Here is a 21,595-nt window from a genome sequence, read left to right as displayed (position 1 = left end):
TAGAGCCGATTCTTACTAGGAAAATCCACTCCAGTTTGAGATTTTATTTGCAACGATTGCTAATACTTTGGATTGAGGTTGCTTTATGTGCAAAAAAGAAAGCTTGCATGAAGAGGAGTTAAGACGGATATGAAAGGAAATAATTTGAATTTGAATGTTCAGCTTCTTTGGGAAATTTTATTATTTTGACCAGAAAAAGCATCTAGTCTAAATATAATGACTTTTATGATTATTGTTACTTTATATTCTGGAATCTTCCATAGGGCTAGCAGCCTGAGCCTCATGGATAAACAAGAATTAGATTGTGCTATGGCCTCTTCAGTGGTCTAATTACAAAACTCCTTCTTACGTATATATTTTTTAAAATGTATTTTTATCAATTTCAGAGGGAGGGAGAGCTAGAAACATCAATGTTGAGAGAGAACCATTGATCGGCTGCCTCCTGCATGCCCCACACTGGGGATTGAGCCTGCTACCTGGGCATGTGCCCTTGACTGGAATCAGACCCGGGACCCTTCAGTCTGAAGGCTGACGCTCTATCCACTGAGCCAAACCAGCTGGGGCCTCCCTCTTACTTCTTAATAAAAACAAAAACAAATTTACATTTCCTGAATTCTGATGAACACTTGCATTTTTACTCTGTAAAAATCATGTTCCTGCTTTGATTTAGCATGTTAATTTTCTGCATTTATTAAAATGTATTTAGTGCAGAAACCTCACAGTTTACTGAAGGAAAATAAATTATAATGTTGAGCAAACAGAAATGTTCTTTTAGATGTTCCACATGATGTGGCAGTCTGCCGTTCCCACTTTGAAAAAGAAGTGTATAAGGTCAACTTGACCTTTGAGTGGTCAATTTGAACCTACCTTTGATTTTATATTTGTAAGTATTTTTTTAGTATTGTCATTGTTTGAAGTTTATAAAAGGTCTCTTAGCAAAGTAAATTTGAAAGAAGCATTTATATTGTAGCTGAGTTTACAATGTAAGGCAAATTTGTAGAAAATAACAAGTTAGTTCTTATAAATGAATATGATATGTAGTTAATTTATAAGTACTTTATAAGTAATTTATAAGTGCTGCTGATAAAAAATTAAATTGGGTTCTAACAGATCTGTTTTACTGTAAAATATATCTCTTAATATACCTTAGGATAAAAAATGCTCTGATTTAAATATATAATCTATAATCAAGTGGCCAACTTTAAAAGAATTCATTTCCACTCATTCATTCATTGTGTGCCCATCTGTCCAACCATCCATCCATCCATCCACCCTTCCTTCCTTCCATCCATCATTCATCCATCCATCCAGCTGATCAACAAATATTTCTTGGAAACCTACTGGTCAGGATTTGGACTAAGTGATAGGGATACGACAATGAGTGCAATGCACAACTGACTCATGGGTGTTTATTAAATTGGAGGAGTCCAAATGCAGTGTAAATGATTTGTCTCCATCCCGTTTCTCTTAATGAGTGTTTAGAAGATATAATTAAGTGTATCTGTGGCATTTAAAGGGCTTCATCCCCTCCACCCACCCTGTATAGTATACAAATTCCACCATTAGAAGCCAATTGGAAGATTTTTTGAGACACATATTAGAAAGCAAATATGTTGCTCTTTGAGATGTAAACGATTGTCAACCAAACAAATATTTATCAACTAGTATGTGAAAAGCTCTGTGCTAGGTGTAACCTTGTTATAGGTAGTTGTGGAATGGAGGAGAAAGTTCGAAGTCTCTTTTTTAAAACCCCTACTCTCCACTTTAGCTGAATATAATTTTCTATAGGTTTAGTCAATATGACATTTCCTGGACATTTTTCCTGACACACCTTTTTATTATTATTATGCATGCACGTGCAGTAGAAATTATATTAACAGCTTTTTTTGTAGCAAAAATCAAATAAATATTTTCTGTGTAAGATAGTTGGGTAAAACCTCTGATTGCATGGAAAGATGTTAAACAGTTTTTAACTCCATAAGATCTTCACAGGTATAAAAACTATGTGTTTTTTTTTTAAGTCTTCATAGATGAAGGCCACCTTTTTTAAAAAAAAAATATTTTATTGATTTTCTACAGAGAGGAAGGGAGAGGGATAGAGAGTTAGAAACATCGATGAGGGAGAAACATTGATTCAGCTGCCTCTTGCATGCCCCCTACTGGGGATGTGCCCGCAACCCAGGTACATGCCCCTGACTGGAATCGAACCTGGGACCCTTCGGTCCGCAGGCCGACGCTCTATCCGCTGAGCCAAACCAGCTAGGGCTATATATATTTTTTTGTTTGTTTAATGCTGTATTTATGAATGGCAGCTGACAATGTCACAGTGATGTTAGTAAGATCATTTTGCCCTGGTCACTGCTTTGCTGTGCTTTGAATACATTCATTTCTTTTATCTTCTTAGGGCTGCACACAGCAAAAACTCACCATGGAATTCTAGCACAACATACCATGAGTCCTAGGGGAAACTGGACCTTTGGTGCCAGGGTTCCCTAGGAGGCAGCCCGCTCTGGCGATGTAAATGCTGGGTTAGGGAGAGCTACAGCCTGAGTCCAGTTCACCACGGTGTTTGCTATCTGACTTCTGGGTAGCTGTTTAACCTCCATTCCTTCACTGGTACAAAAGGATCAGGCAATTGTACCCACCCTTAGGAAACGTAGGGAGAGACTGGAAAAATTAATGATGTATTGGAGGCACCATACATTGAATAATAGGGTGGTAGAGAATATTGTTATTGAACATAACCTGATATTCACTTAAAGTACCTTCTGAAAGCATTTTGAGTACATAATTAGCTGTCTTGGATGTAAATGTTGTAACTTGGTACAGTATAGCTGTGGTCTTTTTTAAGAAGCCTTGCAATGAAGAGCAGGTTTTAAACCGTTGACTATAAACATTAAGTGTAGAAGGAAGGCCTTTCTGCCTGAAAGACCTGACAAATGAAAGATAGATCTTTTATCATCAATTAATGCATTCACTTGGGGACCCTAAGGCAAGAACATTCTCTGAACCCAGCTTAATGAACCGCTGAGCGCTCTGGGTGAGAGAGCTCATTCTGTGGAACCAGTTTATTTGGTTTCAGAGTTAATGTGTTTCCCATGAATACTCCTTGGTGAGTTCTGTAAGCTGGTGAGTTCTCTGTGGAGCTCCCATAAAGAGGTCCCTTCTCCCCAGCTCCAGTTCTGAACAAATGAGGAGAGAGGGCGTTGTGAGGGTCATCCATTGGTTAACAAAATTTCCCCTCTGTTGTGGAGGGAACAACATTGGAGACATACTTAGTGTGGACGGAAAGAAAGGGCCTGCCCACTAGGTTATAGCCTGGGAAGGCGGGCGGGTGGGGGGTGAGTGAGGTTCTAGGTAGGGCTTATTAGCTTGCTCTATAAGGGTATCTCCCATTTCAAAAGGGGGGGGAAATAGGGAGGAGTGAGTAGAGCAGAAGGTCAGCCTTGTTTAGGGAAAACCCCTCTTTACAGGCAGCAGGAAAACAGGGAAGAGGCATTTCCTGCTAGTAAGACCAACTATTCCAAATTCTCCCACTTTACTACTCTATGGCCCTAGACCAGCCGTGGGCAAACTGCGGCCCGCGGGCGGGATCCAGCCCGTTTGAAATGAATCAAACTATTGAAAAAAAAGACCGTACCCTTTTATGTAATGATGTTTACTTTGAATTTATATTAGTTCACACAAACACTCCATCCATGCTTTTGTTCCGGCCCTCCGGTCCAGTTTAAGAACCCATTGTGGCCCTCGAGTCAAAAAGTTTGCCCAACCCTGCCCTAGACACTAGCGAGAGAGCAGCCTCATCTGGGAATCAGTGAAGGAATTCCCATTTCCTTTTATTGCAGGTTTGTTCACTTGAACCATCTGAGGCCTTGTTCCTTTTTGCTTGCTGCTCCATTATACCTGGGATAGTCATATGGTTGCCCACATTCTGGAAAGAGTTGGGGGTGGAGTGAGCAAGGACTTTGAAGCATGTGTCGGATTTTAATTTTTTTTCTTTCTAATTTGCTTGGGTGAGGTTTTGCCCAGTTCACCATTGAAGCTTGGGCCAATCATTGTTTAAACCAAAGGCTCAATGCAGGGTGGTTTATAGATGTTTCATTTTTCAAAAGCTGACCTGGGTCCAGGGCTTACATCATTAATCCTATTCCAGATTTGGGTTGTACAGGGTTGGAACTCTTTTGCAATAATTTAAAAACACACACGAATGTTACTTATCTACCTTGTTATGGAGAACAAATATTATAGATTTTTATCAGCAGACATTGTTCCTAATTAACTTAACCCTGGCATGCTTTAACTGTGCTCCCAATCTGGCTGGTTTCTAAGTGGTCTGCTAGTAGAGCTTGGCTATACTAAAGAGCTTGACTGCAATGGCTTCAGTCGTAGTGGGATAAAGTCTACACCAGGGGTCCTCAAACTTTTTAAACAGGGGGCCAGTTCACTGTCCCTCAGACTGTTGGAGGGCCGGACTATAGTTTAAAAAAAACTATGAACAAATTCCTATGCACACTGTACATACCTTATTTTGAAGTAAAAAAACAAAACGGGAACAAATACAATATTTGTATTTGCATGTGGCCCGCGGGTCATAGTTTGAAGACCCCTGGTCTACACCGTCAGTAATTGGGTTACCTTTTCCTCAGCTGAGCTCCGTGGGCTACTGCTTCCCTTGTCGCTCTTTCTCCTCTAGAGACGGTTTTCCCCGGGAGCAAGGGAACAAAAAGATACTGTTGAGTTTTGAGTCTGTTAGGAAGGCAAGATGGTGAAGTGGTTCAGTTAACAAACATTTGCTAAGTATTTAAAGGCAGACCCCAAGAGAAATATAAAATTCGAGAAAACAGTATTTGTTTTTAATGATTCCTCAGTCGGGTTGAAAGAGGTGGAATTAAGATAGAACCATGTGAAAAGATAGCAACTGAAGGGTGAAATGATTCTTCCTTCCCATGATGGGCCCATGTTACTTTTCAGCAGAGAAGTCCTATCCAATCAGTGAACCCGATGGCTCCTACAAATTTCTGTATTTTAAAAATGAAAGACAGTGGCAGTAATCTAAAAGATATGGACTGCGAAAGGAACACATGAAGGTGCATCCAATGACATGGATATTTATTTTGAATTTGGTGTGGAAACCATATTTTTACAAGTAACACAGACTTTTACTTTAGAGCATTAGAATTTGTGTGTGGGCATTATTAATCTGGGTGAGCTAAAAATCTCTGGACAATTAGACTTTTTTCTTCTTGATTCTAGTTAAATTTGAGCCCTCCTTATAGGAAGAATTATCCTTGGTTGTTTGAGTCTAATGTCAAAAACATGTAAGTCCCATTTCTTATTGAATAAATGTTGAATCTTGTGGGGACAGAGATTTGAGAGAATGGCAGATAATTTTGCCTTTCTCTCCCCGGCACTGTTTTTGGGGGGCAGGTAAGTTTGGGGAAGATAATTGGACTGACCAGCTGCTATAATATCTTTTGGAATAATTTTCAGTAAGTATGTACATAATGTTATGCTTGTGAAAAATGAATGGATATTTTGAGCAGGAGGCTTGGGGGAACTTGTGTTGTTCAGTGACATGGGGATGCCAGGAGAGAGAGGAAATTGTAGGAAATATGTCAAGGTCAACCATAGTCATGTTGAGTTTGAGATTGGTTGAGATTTTTATGTAAATTAGCTGAAAGATAAATCCTACGGGCTGAGGAGGGGTCTAACTTTCCCATAAGCTCTTGGCTTTCTGATATATAAATGCACTTGGGGCTCCGTTCCCATGGAGGAAAGGGGAGGAACTGTGTGGTGAGTGGAAGTTAACTGTGTCTGCTGAGAAAAGGAACATCCAGTTACACCAATTAGATGCCTATCTGAAAAAGTGACTTTTTTGCACCACTAGATATCTCTTCTGCAGTTATTTTGAAAACCTACCAGATCTTTTAGTTTCAGGACAGCTTAATAAATAAATATTTTCTAATTGTGATTATGTTTTCTCATTTTAAAATGCATTTTGTAACATTATATATATATATTTTAAATAGTTACCATTATTTATTGTTAGCTATTATTCTTTTTTAATATATTTCTTTATTGATTTTAGAGAGGAAGGGAGAAGGAGAGAGAGATAGAAACATCAATGATGAGAGAGAATCATTGATCGGCTGCCTCCTGCACACCCTCTACTGGGGATCCAGCCTGCAACCCAGGCATGTGCCCTTGGCCAGGATCGAACCTGGGACTCGTCAGTCCCCAGGCTGACGCTCTATCCACTGAGCCAAGCCGGCTAGGGAGTAACATTGTGTTTTTATTGCACTTGCCATTCTAGACTAAATGTCCACCTTGTGCAGTATAGTTAGTCTCACTGAAAGTGTGCTATGAAGTGTTCATTAATAAGGTGTTACCATTTTCCCACAGAAACTTGTTTTCATTAAACTTCCAAATTAATTGAAATATTTAATACTATATAAAAGCGAAGGTGATAAAATAACTGTATGTCTCTTCAATAATTTTAGAGAGCAAAACTATCTTCTAAGTTATGTTATTTTAGAGCAAGGAAGGCCCTGGCTTCTCTAAGGGCCCATCTCAATGAGTACATCCTATATAATAAAAACCGAATATGCTAAGTGTCCAGTGACCAGTTGGCCGTTCAACCAATCAAAGTGTAATATGCTAATGATATGCTAAGGCATTTCAACCACTCACTATGACATGCACTGACCACCAGGGGGCAGTCAACCATCGACCAGTCGCCGTGACGTGCACTGACCACCAGGGGGCAGACGCTCGGACTGGTAGGTTAGCTTGCTGCTAGGGTTTGGCCCATCCAGACTGAGCAAGAGGGGCTGGACATGACAACACACTTCAGTTTTGTACAGCTCCCAATGAGCCTTCCCGTGGTCCCTCCTGGCTGGCCAACCTCCCACGTCTCTCCTTAGCCTGCACCAGTGGGGTCCCTTAGCCTGGCCTGCGCCCTTTGCAATCCGGGACTCCTTGGGGGATGTTGGAGAGCTGGTTTCCCGATCACAGGGGGAGCGCTGCTCAGCGAGAAGCCAGGCTCATGGCTGGTGAGCGAGCGTAGCAGCGGTGGCAGGAACCTCTCCCGCCTCCGCAGCAGCGCTAAGGATGTCCCCCGAGGGTTTCCGGACTGTGAGAGGGGCACAGACCAGGCTGAGAGACCCCGCCCCCCCCCAGTTTACACATAAAAATTCAGTTTTGTTCATTGATATATTTCATTTGTATAAAATAAATATGCTGTTTATAGTAAAAACTATTAGACAACAGCAATTTTGTTCCTATTTACACGAATTTCCTTAGGTTTTGGGAGGATGGTTTGGATGGCTAAAATAATAAAGGTGGGAGCAATGCAGTATATGTGCTAGTTAGACAATGTGACCACTCAGACCAGACAAAGGAGAGTGTTACGAAGCAGACTCTAGCCAGTTTGGGAGAGGCAGGCCCAGTGGTAGGCAAGATTGTGTGGAAGTGAAGTCCTTATTCTCTAATGGGTGCTCCTATATCTGCCTTTGGAACATTTAAGGCACTTTCATCGTTGATGATAATACATTTTGGGTTATGTACAATGTGTAATCATCATGTTTTAGAGTGTTTTCCCCCGTGTCATTGTGAGCTGTACAAAACTAAAGTGTGTTGTCATACAAACATAGATTCAGTTTCCATCTGAATTGTGCTTTTTCTGGTTCACACCCATTGATGCCTTTCCTGTTCCTAGTTGACCTTTTTTTTACCCAAGCTGTTTTGGTACAAGTTCCACCTCAATCAACGAGAGTGATCCTTTACCTTGTCACAGCATTGAAAAAAACTTGGACTCTGTGTTTAAGGTCAATGGTAGGTGAAAATCCAATTTTCTAAAATGTCTTTTTAAATTATTTGGTTCATATTTGGTTCCTTGTAGCACTGCTCCCATGTTAGCAGGAAAGTCTTACACAAATCTCAAGGAAGCCTCGTCTTCTTTAATTAGCACTAGAAGTGATGTGGTTTATTGTGAGTTTGCTAAAGAATTTTTCTTTGTGCAACAAATAAGTTGCATTAGTTTGTTATTTTCAAGTACATTACCAAATTTATATAAATAAGAAAGTACTTTGTAGGAAAAGAATAGGTGTAGATTTTTAAAAATCTTTTCCTAAGGACATGTTTATTGATTTTAGAGAGAGAGGAAGGGGGGGGGAGAGGAGGGGGGGGAGGGAAGGAGGGAGGGAGGGGGAGAGGGAGGAAGAAGAGAAGAAACATTAATGTGAGAGAGAAATATTGATCAGTTGCCTCCCATAGGTGCCTTTAACCGGGAATAGAACCCATGACCTTTTGGTGTATAGGAAGACACTCCTACTAACTGAGCCACCCGGCACAGGTGTAGGTTTTTACAGAGCTTTTTGTCTGTAAGATTAGGACAGCCCTCTTCTGTAGTCATCTAATGTAGTTGGGGAAATTCCTCCATTCCATGGGGAATGTTTTGATGAAATTTGGTTACATATGTCTGTATGTATACATTTATGTGTTTAGCTTGTCAAAGTTCATTCTCCTCACAATATTTTGAGGATACAATATTTATATTGTTGGAATTTATATTGTTTTATGTCCCTTGCATTATCTCATGGCCATAATGCAAGAAGATGCATTTTACTGCAATCCTCAGGGACTTGTGGGGAGAGAGTTAACACGTATGAAGACAATCTATGTGCCAAGCACATGCCATATCTTATTTAATCACTAAAATATTCCTTAGAGGTAGATGTTATGTCTGTTTTTCAGCTGAATAATCAGTTCAAGAGGTGTTAAATAAGTTGCCCAAGGTGAGACTCGGGCTAGCTACTGTTCTCTTCTCTCTACAATATGTACCTTCTCATATTTCTAATAAAATTGTTCTGACTTTTACTCTAGATAATTGCAAAAAAAGTGAAAGCCTGTGAGTATTCTGTGCTACCAGTGAGGATTAAAATTTGTTTTTCCTTTGTCATTTTCAGATACGTGCATTTTATTGTAAATGGTAACATTTTGAATATTATTGTTCCTGAAAACTAGGTCAGTAGGCAGTGTCTTCAGTGTATAAAGCTGGGAATTCGAGAAATGAAATAGTGCTGAATTTTAAATCCAATCAAAATTGTTTTATATGCATTTTGAATACTAAACAGAGCTTATTATTATAATGGTTATCACAAACTTACCTGAAACAGTCAATACATAATAAATCAAAATTGCCACACTTTTAAAGATCACGGAAAGACATATTTTTTAGTGCATTGCCTTTTAAGGAGTTTCGACTATACCCTGTGGACTGTAGCAAGCCCCGGAGAACTGTACCAGGAGGGAGGCAAGGTCAACCTTGCCACTGTTGTAACTGTTAGGTGGAGAATGAATTTGAAAAGCCAACTTTGGAGGCATGGAGATGAGTTAAGAGATCTGGGTTGTGATTCTAGTAATAGATTATCTATTTGTAAACTAAGGAATTGCTCATGGGAATTAGCTAAGCAGGCGGATTTGGGAAATTTTAAGAAGGCAGGAAAAGGCAGGACATAGGTCTTAGTGATGAAGAGATTTCTGGCTTGGGTCCATTAGCAGAGCAAGGAGTAAAGAGGGAGACATAGGTCTAAGGGGTGGTGGAGGGACTTCAGTTATGCTAGTCCCTTCAGTTAGGGACTTTGCTAACTTCAAAATATTTCAGTAGGCAGTTTAGTAAAGGGATTGAGACTCAGGATAAAGACTTTGGTTAAAGATGTTCATTTTGGAACTATAGGCTTCTGGATGACAGTTGAAGACATGGGGGTAGATAAGATGACCCAATAGGAATATGCTGATTGAGAAGAGAAGAGGTGAGAGAATGGAGCCCTGACAGAGCCACCGTTTGGAGGGTTGTCCAGGGAAAGAAACCAGTAAAGAAGCCCAAGATGAAAGGGCTGTTGAGGGAAAACCTGGGGAGTGTGCTGCCATGGAACCCATGAGAAGGGAGTGGTTCGAGAAGAACAGGCAGAGGTTTCCGATGCTGTAAAGTAGTCAAGAAAGCTGAAAGGTGTGATACAGCAGCAGGAGGTTCCTGGTGATCTTGGGGAGTGATGAGGATGAGAGAGACATTTCAGTGAACCGAGGAGGAAAAGGGAGGGAGGAAGCGGCCATGGGGAGTGTAGGTTAGGTTTTGAAAAGTCTGCTGCCGAGAGCAAGTACTAGGAGGAGATGTGAGGTTAAGGAAGTGGTTTTTTTAAAGATGAGAAAAAGTTGCACAGATTTATAAGATGGTGAGTGGCTAATAGAGAGGGAAACATCAGGTCAAACCTCGGGAGACTGAAGAACTGATGGACCAAAGCCCTTCATGTGGTCAGGGGAAGAATGGAGCAGAGGCAGCTGCTGGTCCTAGCCAAGAGGCCGGACAACTCAACCGGCAGGATGGGGGAAGGAGGAAAGCACAGCGGATGTCTGGGAGGACATAGAGATAGCTCAGATGGTGTTAGTTTCTCTTCCAGGCAGGAGATCTTGATGTTAAAATATTAATGATATACATGAGAGGTTGCAAACTGATGGTCTTTGGGTTGGATTTAGGGATGGGTCCAGCTGGAACTGTCTTTTTAAATTTTGCAATTTAGGTAGCTTTGGGCAGGGCACTGATTTTCCGGTTTTCGTAGCTATCCCGGTCCCTGCTTCATTCCATTCTTCCCTCATGCATCAGCCCAGTTCCTAGACGACTTTGAATTTGTGACTCTGATGGAGGTGAGCTGGCTTTCTAGAATGGACGGCATTGATAGTTATCTTTAAACCTTCAGGAAATAAATAGTTGTGTTCAAGCAGCATAATGAGAACATAACCAAACTGAACGGAGATGAGCATTTTATTTTTAAAGATCATGCTCTTTATTTTCACTTATTTTTAAAAAATTATAGTTGACAAGCAATATTATATTAGTTTCAGGTGTACAACATAGTGACTCAACATTTATATACCTTACAAAATGATCACAGTAAGTCTAGTGACCATTTGTCATCAGACATAGTTATTATGAGATTACTGAATATATTCCCTATGCCATACATTAATGCCCATGATTTCTTTTTATAACTGGAAGTTTGTATTTCTTTTTTTAAAATATATTTGTATTGATTTCTGAGAGGAAGGGAGACGGGGGAGACAGAGATAGAAATGTCAGTGATGAGGGAGAATCATTGATCTGCTGTCTCTTGCACATTCTACACTGGGGATCGATCCTATAATCTGGGCATGTGCCCTGACCAGGAATGGAACCATGACCTCCTGGTTCGTAGGTCAACGCTCAACCACTGAGCCATGCTGGCCGGGCTAGAAGTTTGTATTTCTTAATCCCCTCCCCTTCTGTGCTCATCCCCCTCCCCCGTCTTCTCTGGTAAACATCAGTTTGTTCTCTGTATCTATGAGTTTGTTTCTGTTTCATGTTTGTGTTCATTTGTCTTATTTTTAGGTAGCACATGTAAGTAAAATCATATGGTGTTTGTCTTTATTCTACTTATTTCACTGAAGACCGTGGTCTTTAAATACAACCATTCCTACCTTGCCTGCAGCTTCTCCTTTTCCTCCCCACTCGAGTTGGTTTTAGTCAGCATTTCCTTCCTATTTATCAGGAGCTTTCCAGATAGTACCTCTTGCCTTGGTAATGGCCTTGCAGGTTAGAGGCTATGAAAGCTCAGGGAATTGTTGCAGGAGATCATCGAGTTTTCGTTCACACCAAGTGTGTAACTTGTCACCGTGTGCTGTTGGTGTTGGGCACAGCCCAGCTGGATGACTAGCCGTTTCTTGGGTTTTACACTCTCCATTTCTTCCCCTTGGTTTTTCTTGCTTCTGTAGAGAATGATGTTTGGGGTGTGTGAGCATTCACACTGAATTCCACCCTGATCCATGTTCTACCCTCCCTCTCTGGAGGAGAGAGCTGGCATGGAAGTGGTGGGCCCAACCATCTGGGCCACGCCCTGGATCTTGTTAGCTGTGCAACAAAGGGGCAGGCTACCTCACCTTCTGTATCTCTATTTTCTTCTTAAGATAAAGTGTTGGTGAGAGTCATGGACTTCACCATGATAAACATGATAGTGAGGACTGAGCGAGGCAATGTTTGCAAAGAACAGTGCCTGGTGGAGAATGTAACATTGGAGCTCATTAGATACATACAAATGCTAAATACCTTCTATCATTTATATTGCACACTAACCCTTTTTACTCATCTTTTTCTTCTGTTGAACTGTCAATTTTATATTTTTATTTATTCACAGCCTGGATTCTTTTATAAAAAGATTTGAGCTCTTTGTATTTACAATATTGAAAGCATTGAAAACTGCAACCTTGGATATTATTAGGACTCAGTAAATGTTTTGATGGATGCTGACATTATTTCAGACCTCATTTGTCAGTTGTAGTTCTTATGTGGGGACACAGGAGGGAGAGAATGCAGGCATTTTTCACTGATTCACCGTACAAAGTGAACAGATGAAATCTGTATGTGACTTATGTTCTATAACACCGAGACACTTTGACAATCTCCTTACCTTCTTTATTTTATGGAATAACAAATGAAATATAGAGCATTTAAGTTATGGCAATCTAGTTGCAGCCATAACCCACAATTCATTTTTTTTTAAAGAAAATAAGAGAGATTATTTCTTGAAACCCAAATGTCAAAGAATTCGTTCTAACTGCTTCTGATCTTACATTAAACAAAATATTTCAAAGTGATGCATTTTTGCTTTTATTTTTATGACTGTTCCAACAACCCTTTTCCAGCCTTTCAAAGTCACTTCTTTTATAAAGGAAGCTTCACTTCCTGGGAGCAGCGCTCCAGCAGTATTACTGTGCCCTGTTCCTAAGAGGGCCGACATCGAAGTAAACAAAAGGAAATTAGCATTCAAAGGGGACATCATTTTGCTTTGAAAAAAATCTTTTTGTAAATTACATAGAACTAGTGCCTTTTAAAATGAGGATTCTGAACCCTAAGAACACTATAAATACCATTTGGTATTAATATATTAATGGATGAAGATGCTCTGAAATGCTCCCCACACACCCTCCTCTTTCTTTTCACCTATATGAGACGGTACATAATTAAGTTCAGGCAAACATAATGAGGAGGTGATAGAGATAGGCTTTCAAATAATTTATTTTCCATTCCATGCTTTACAGCGCTTTGTCACTATTATATCTGTCTACACCTTGAATGTCCTTCTCTGACTAATAGCTGCATAATATATTGACAATGACATCTCCAAGTGCAGGAGCACCTGAAAATAATATACACTAAATCTCAATGTATCTGCAGACGAATGGCTGCCTCATGTAATTACGAGTGGGCCTGGAGAGAGGGTGCCTTCTCTGCTGTTTTTCAGTTATTTAATGCTCCCATTGTGTTACTCAAACATTTCACCAGTTTCCTTTTAAAAAATTTTCAATGCTTAACACCATCTTTCTTTTTGTCAACTCCTAGTATCATAAGCGTGGTCCAGACAGTAACTCCTCTCCTCCCCCCTCTTCTTTTTCTAATTTGATAGCTCTTTCTGAGTGCTCTGAGAAGGATATTTTAGGAGTGATAGGGCATGGGTGAGGTGAGATACTTGGCTTCCAAAACTCCAAATCTAGCTGGATTTTTCACAGCTCCCCACAGTTGCGTTTCCTTGTGACTGAGGAAAACAATTAAGCAAAGTCGGGACCCAGAAACTGGGCTTTCCTCTTGCTCTGAGCCTCTTCCTCTGTGAATCTCTACTGTAGAGGCCCAGCTCGGAGCAAAGCTCTTGATGACAATAGTTTGGCAGAAAAATGTTTTGTAGGGTCACTTACATCTGTGCTCATAAGCGCATTGAGTATTTCTGACATAAATTATTTATAGCAGTCTGTGTGAATTTTCAGGTTTTACTTTTACCCATTAAAGGATTAAAGAATCCTGAAAGTGCAAGGTGCATTTTGCCTCAACTCAAGCACACTGTCTCTCCTCATTAAAAAGCAATCACCTAATTTGGAAACAGCCCAAATGCCCATCAGCAGATGAGTGGGGGAAAAAGCTGTGGTACATCTACACAATGGAATACTACACAGCTGTAAAAAAAGAAAGAACTCTTACCATTTGCAACAGCATGGAGGGAGCTGGAGCGTATTATGCTAAGTGAAATAAAAAAGTCAGAGAAAGATAAATATCACATGATCTCACTCATATGTAGAATCTAATGAACAAATAGATCCAGAGACATAGAAGCATGGAACAGACTGTCAAATCTCAGAGGGAAGGCAGGGGAGGGTGGCTGAATAGGAAGAGATTAATCAAAGAACTTGCATGCATAGATGCATAACACATGGACACAGACAATAGGATGGTGAAGGCCTGGGGTGGTGGGTGGGGCAGGCTAGAAGAGGTCAGTGGAGGGGGGGAGATAAAGGGGACATACGTAATACTTTGAACAATAAAGATTTAAAGAAAAAAAAAAAGATATCACCCAGTACTCACTTCTCCCTTTTGAGGTCTGTTTTCTCATGTTGCCCACCTGGCCCCACTCATTTCATCCTGAGGCCTTTACATTCTTCCTCTGTTCCTTGTACGGCAACTGTCTTCTCAATAATCTAAAAAAGTAGATCCCAAATATCTTGTTGTCCTCATTTTCTTTTGTTTCTTTGTAGCTATTGTAGCCTTGACATTGTGGACCACCGTTTCCTCTAGAAAGCCTTCCTCTTTTGTCCTAACAAGACCTGGGGATTTTCAGGGTTTCCTCCTGCATGTTTGATATTCTTTTCCTCATGTCACCACCTCCCAAAGCTTCAGTTTTCCCCCTCTATCAGTTTCCTTCATGCCTTGCTCCAGGGGTGGCCTGAGGCTCTCTGTAGATATCTGGGATGATCTGCATTCTGTACCTGCATTCTGTTACTGCATTCTGTACCTGCATTCTGTACCGCCAGCCCCTTCTTCTCAAGGCAGTTCTGGTTCTGCATCTCTTCCTTCTGGGAGACCAGCTGGACTGTTCTGATGTAACTTTCTACTCATCTAAAACTGAGCTCAGCTTACTTTTGGTAAGCGATTTAGGGTAGAAACCCCAGTTACCACTTTTCCTTCATATCCGTTGGTTCAGGTTGTATTTCTGTCTCCTCTCCATCATCTCCATCCTCTGTCTGTCTATCAAATGCCTGTCAAGGTCTAGGAGGAGAGGTAAAATTTGGAGAAGGGGGGAACAGCATTTCAAGGGAGTGGAACATAAACCGAATGGGGGGCTATTGTGAGGGGCCAAGAGATACACTTGATTTGAGTACTTTGGGGATAGTTAGAGAAATTTAGGAGTTAGAGAAATTTAAGCCTGATATGGGTAAAACAAGGAAATTAGACATTTTTGAGCAGAGACAATGTGGTGAAACCTGCATTAAAGAGAGATTAGTTGGGGTTTGTAAACAACTAGAGGCCAGGAAAGGCCTTGGTGAGTTGGAGATAAAGGGGTTCCAGGCTTCTAGCCTGGGAGGTTGGGGCTACCACAGCGGACCGAGAAGGTGCCTTTTTATTTTTTGAGGACATTGATGTCAGTTCTAGACATACTCAGCTTCAGGTGGCATGGAAAGGACATGTCCACTAAGCACTTGAAAACAAGAGGCTTCACAGAACTTGTGTGAGTGCCCGGGGCCGGGGAAGGAAATTTGTGAGTCATAATTGCCTTTGCAGTTTTTACTGCTTTCCCCATTGCTCATGATTTATTCTTTGGTACTTGAATGCTGTCGCGTTATTTATGTTAATAATAAACCTCATTTATCTTGCAGATAGCTTTCTGTTAGGCTGCCATGAAATCTTCAAACTTATTTTTCTCAGTGACAAAGAAATGATTATAAGGCTTCGGCTTGTCACAGTTTCATAACTTTGGACAAATTTATTGCTGTGAGTTAAGTACATTAAGATGAACATTTCACAGGTACTAATGGCGTCGCAGGGTAATCGATTGCAGGCCGCTTGAATTTGTGAGCCCTGTGGGGAAAGGCCCGTCAAAGATTTTCTCTAAACACATAAAAGGATGTTTTAGGGTTGTCATCCCGTGGTCAGATTTTTTCATGGGAAGGCATGGTGGTCATGATGCTGGCAGAGTCGTAATGGACCTTTGCCTTTTTATTTCTTTGTGGTACAAACGTTATTAGCACACCTGAGGCCACATCCACCCACACCCACAGAGACCTCTGTGGTTGGGGACTTCAGGTGCGGGGGAGAATAGAAGTGAGGAGAGACTCAGCTTTAATTGTTGGAGAGAACCACCTTTCCCTACTCTGACAGAGCTGAGTTGGGAGGGAGCCAAAGCCTTTGGTCTTTTGAGAGAATCAGTGAAGGGAGAGGGGAGAACCGCCCATTGTGTCCGTTGAGGAAGAAATCTTGTTCCCTTCCCCCCCCCCCCCCCCCAACTACTGTTGTCGGTACCACAGTTGGAGTTTGGGTTCAAACTGCAAGAAGCAGCCCCTGTGCCACCTGCTGTGCTGTGTGTTTACGAGGTTCCAGAAGGTCTTAGTGAGGCTGAGTCCTGCTTGGGGTCATCTCTAGGCCAATGGACCCTAAAGGAGCGAAGTGACTGAGTAGAGTGGGGCCATGGGAGTCTAGGCAGCAGAGATAGTAATAGCTCTATTTAACCCTTATACTCCTTAGAAATGCTAAGGGGCCTTTATATACTTGGTCCTTCCTACAAATGGGTAAGCTGCTTTCCATTCTCACAATGTATGAGCTTGCTTCAATGCCTTTGCTGGCTGCATATAACTATTGTTAATGACAACAAAATGTGATAAGAGTATAGGAATAGAGCCTTGGACGGTTTGGCTCAGTGGATAGAGCATCGGCCTACAGACTGAAAGGTCCCAGATTTGATTCCGGTCAAGGGCACATGTCCAGGTTGCGGGCTCAATCCCTAGTAGGGGGCGTGCCGGAGGCAGCCGATCAATGATTCTCATCATTGATGTTTCTCTCTCTCTCCCTCTCCCTTCTCTGAAATCAATAAAAATATATATTTTTTAAAAAAGAGTATAGGAACAGAGAGAGTACCAGGGGAGGTCAGAAAAAGGTGTGGAGAAGCCAAGCTTTTAAGATATAACACTCCTTATGTTAGACTGATGCTCAGAGAAGTTAGTGCCTTGTGGAGTTCACAGAGCTAAAGAGTTGTGGAGCTGAAACAGGAACCTGATTCCCACCTCAGAGGTCTCTTCCGAGAGCCTGTTGTCTCTGAGAACCCATCAGTGGAGTTGCAGAGTGTGGCGTGTTTCTGCCTCTGCATTCTGAATGCTGCTGTAGACCAGGCTCGCCCAGAGCCCATCTCATTGCAGTTCACCTTCCAGCTCCCCGGCCTGATTACAGCGTCTGCTTGGACCTCTGCTAAGCCTCCCTTAGACTCAGTGGGCCACTTCTTCATTTCCTAAGCCATATTCGTAGTGCCATATGTCTCCATTCAAAACCATCCTATAAATAAAAGCTCAGTGACCGATCGGCAGAACAACTGGTAGACCAGTCGCTATGGCGCACACTGACCACCAGGGTGACAGACACTCAATGCAGGAGCTGCCCCGTGGTGGTCAGTGTGCTCCCACAGTGGGAGCACCGCTTGGCTGACTGGGATGAGCGGCTGCTCCCGCTACAAACCCCAGGCTGATGGGTAGGAACCCGGGCTGCAATCTTTGTCTCCTCGCCCCAGGCTCCGGCTCCGGCTCCGGCTCCGGCTCCTCCTCCTCCTCCTCCTCCTCCTCCTCCTCCTCCTCGCTCCCTGCTGCCACCTCTGGATGCCCATAGGCCATGCAGTGCCACTGGGCTCATAGAGCTGACCCTGGAGGCTGGGGGCCAAGTTCAGAGGCTGGGAGGCGGGTTCATGGCCGCTGCGGGACTGAGGCCTACTCCGCTGCCTCTCAGTGCTGTTGTCCCTAGGCCCGGCCTTGACTGGGTTCCCTGGAGAGGCGAGTGCTCTGTTTCCATGGAAGATGCCGGATCAGGGAGCAGCTGCTCAGAGGGTGGGTCCACAGCCGCATGGCTGACCTGAATGAGCGGCGCTCCCACAGGGGGCTGATCCCCACAGTCCACGCCCCCCACCAGTGCACGAATCCCGTGCACTGGGCCTCTAGTGTGTCTATATTTTTAAATAAATTACATTCATGAACTAATATGTATTTTCTTTCTATCATTTATCTCTCTCTTTATATATCTACTTTCTATCAAATCTACTTTATGAAGCATAGGAAACTTGAAATACAAAAGGCTTTGGATAAAAATAAACGTCAGTAAAAGTTCTAATATGTTCCTTCTGATCATCAGTGGATTGTTGTGTTCCCATTTCCCTTCCCTAAAAGAACCGTGTTTACTGTTAGGAGAATGAATTCCAAATATTGTAATTTTAATTGTTAGAGCCATGTCTTTATTCCTGTTGCTACTAGCCTTGTTCAGATTAAAATCTCCATTCATCTTTATACTTTTTAAAATTTGTTTGCACAACCTGTATTAGTCAGGGTTCTCCAGAGAAACAGATATATATCTAAACAGGTCTATGTCTACTTCTATGTCTATGTCTACGTCTACGTCTATGTATGTCTGTCTATATCTATGTCTGTGTCTATCTACCTATCTATTTATTGAGAGATGACAAATTAAGATTTATTTTAAGGAACTGGCTCATGTGATTGTGGAAATTGGCAAATCTGAAAACTTCAGGGCAGGCCATAGACTAGAACAGCCGTGGGCAAACTACGGCCCGCGGGCCGGATCCGGCCCGTTCGGCTGTTCTATCCGGCCCGCGGAGCCGAAAGAGCGGAGGGTTCTCTTGCTCTCCCCTCCGCTCCTTCACCAGCAGCAGTGTTAACATGTATTAGTTCACACAAACACTCCATCCATGCTTTTGTTCCGGCCCTCCGGTCCAGTTTAAGAACCCATTGTGGCCCTCGAGTCAAAAAGTTTGCCCACTCCTGGACTAGAAGCTGAGGTGGAATTTTTATGTTATTATCTGGAGGTAGAATTGCTTCTCCTTTGGGGGACCTCAACCATGTTATGGAAGGTAACCTGCTTTACTCAAAGTTTACTGATTTAAAGGTTATATCTAAAAAAAATGCCGTCATAGCAACATCTAGACTAGCGGTTCTCAACCTGTGGGTTGCGACTCCTTTGGCGGTTGAACGACCCTTTCACAGGGGTCGCCTAAGACCATCCTGCATATCGGATATTTACATTACGATTCATAACAGTAGCAACATTACAGTTATGAAGTAACAATGAAAATAATTTTATGGTTCGGTCACAACATGAGGAACTCTATTTAAAGGGCCAGAAGGTTGAGAACCCCTGAGACAGATGTTTGACCAAACAGCTGGGCACTGTAGACCAGCCACGTTGGCACATAAAATGAACCATCCCACACCCCTATCATGGAACTTTTGTGGTAGCCTCCCAGGTCTCACACTTCCAGTTCACCCCCACACTGCCAGAAGGACCTTTGAAGGAAAGACATTGGTATGGGGAGTTTGTTTGGGTCTAAACAGCATAAGTAATGATAATATTCACTGCAATATTACTTTCGTGATTCCCAAAACACAGTCATGATAAAATTGAAGGCTCTGTGCAATCTGAACCCCTCTAGCTTTCTAGCCTCATCTTTCCTGTCACTGCCAGCCTTACGTACCCTTTAGTTACCCACAAGCTACTCTAGTTATTCAAATGCACTGATCATTTTTCTGTATCTACATGGCTTTGCTTTATGGAACAGAGCAACACTAACATAAGGCAAAATACAAGATGATAGGAAGAAGGGACTGTGGGAGTGCAGAAATTGATGTAAACAATTTAAGCTTTTGAGATCTGAAAAGCTTCATTAAGGTGAGGAAAAGGTGAGATAAATGGTGTTTGGGCTGAATTGTGCTCCCCGCTGATTCATATGTTGAAGTCTTAACTCTTAGTACATCAGAAGAAGACCATATTTAGAGACAGGATCTTTGTGGAGGTAATTAGGTCAAAATGAGGTTGTTAGGATGGGCCCTAATCCAGTATGACTGGTGTCCTTATAAAAAGAGGAAATTTGGACATAGATATGCCCAGAGAAAAGACGACATGAGGACACAAGGAAAAGGCAGCCATGTACAAGCAAGGAGAGAGGCCTCAGAAGAAACCAAACCTGCTGACACCTTGATCTTGGACTCCAGCCCCCAGAACTGTGAGGAAACGAACTATTTGTTGTTTGCACCACCCAGTGTGTGGTACTTGGGCAGCCCTAGCAGACAGGTGGAGTGAGGAAGAGCTCGGGGAGCACAGAGTGAGCTAACGCTGAGAGACAAGAAACTGGAGAGTGTTATTATGTTTGTGGATTGCGCATCTGAGTTACTACTGCATATAATTAAATACATAGTATTTACACAGGTTACAGCTCGTTTCCAGAATGTGTCAGAAGTTTGCTTGGTAATTGAATTAACCATTGGTACTAGCAACATGACTGATAACTGTTGATGTTGACCTTGATCACCTGGCTCAGGTAGCATTTGTCAGATTTCTCCACTGTAAAGTTACTCTTCTGTATTATACTCTTTTAAAAAAAAAATCCTACCCAAGGTTATGTTTTTATTGATTTCGAGAGAGACAAAGGGGGTGGAGGGAGGGAGAGAGAGGATACAGAGAGAGAAACATTGATCATTTGCCTTCGGTATGCACCCTGTCTGGGGATTAAACCCGCAACCTTTTGGTGTATGGGACAATGCTCCAACCAACTGAGCCACCCCACCAGGCCTATACTACACTCTTGGAAATGAAGTCACCATGTGCAGCACACACTTATGGAGTGGGTACCCCTACATTTTCAAACACACAAAAAATGTGCACCAGATTTTGAAGAGTTGGTGTGAGTGATGATGTTGCTGGATTGTGAGGGGTGACAAAAAAAGAAAAAAAAAGAGACCATTCTTTTTTGATTTATTTGTTTTGTATCAGAAAATATACCCCATAATGTGGCTATGAGAAGTAAGAAAAATGTTGATTTGAACTTTGTAATTTGTCGAATAAAATTAGATTTCAACCTTGGGCCTTCTTTGTTGATTTAACTAAGGCAGTCAGTTCTTATCTATACCTCTGTACACTTATCTGTACCACTGGGACGGCTATGCTATTGTTGCAGCCAGAAAAGGAAAGATTAAAATTGGTTGGTCTTTCATTATTAACGGAAAGGTTATAAAACATTGTTTTCTTAAAGGCAGTGCCTTGACAGTTAAATTTATTGGGCAGTCATAGTCCTTGTGGATTTTTCAGAGCCTGACCTCCCCTTACCTTGGGTATACTAGTAGTCTTTTCCTAGGCTACCGTTTCTATTACATGTGGGCAGAAGACTTCATTACCTCCCTCTGGTGGTCAGCTTTATAATTTCAGAATCTTGGACAAACTTAGGAAAAAACCCACCAAATTTGTGGCAATCCTCATGATAATTTCCCATAATATTTTAATATGGATGCTGAAATGGCATGGTGATTGAATTGTAGCTATGTATTTTTGGATTAGAACTAATTTTTAAATGAGGCAGTATTTTAAGGTGGTAAGTAATTATGATTAAAAGCTAGAGTGACGAAGATAGTATTCTAGGTAGAGGCTTACCTAGATACTATTATACTAAGAATCTCAGTGGCCATTTAATTTTAGCCAGGGAAT

General features: G+C 41.8%; 1 protein-coding gene across 3 annotated transcripts in view; it reads left to right on the top strand.

Moving 5' to 3' along the window:
• CA8 (carbonic anhydrase 8) overlaps positions 1 to 21,595 on the top strand; it is an 83,424-nt gene that overhangs the window by 22,631 nt on the left and 39,198 nt on the right. The gene's annotated exons all lie outside the window — the stretch shown is intronic.

The sequence above is a fragment of the Myotis myotis genome, unplaced genomic scaffold (assembly GCF_014108235.1).
Source record: "Myotis myotis isolate mMyoMyo1 unplaced genomic scaffold, mMyoMyo1.p scaffold_m19_p_16, whole genome shotgun sequence".
In the NCBI taxonomy this organism is placed as follows: Eukaryota; Metazoa; Chordata; class Mammalia; order Chiroptera; family Vespertilionidae; genus Myotis; species Myotis myotis.
Note: the sequence above shows the minus strand (reverse complement) of the source record. Positions and strands in the feature narration are given on the sequence as shown.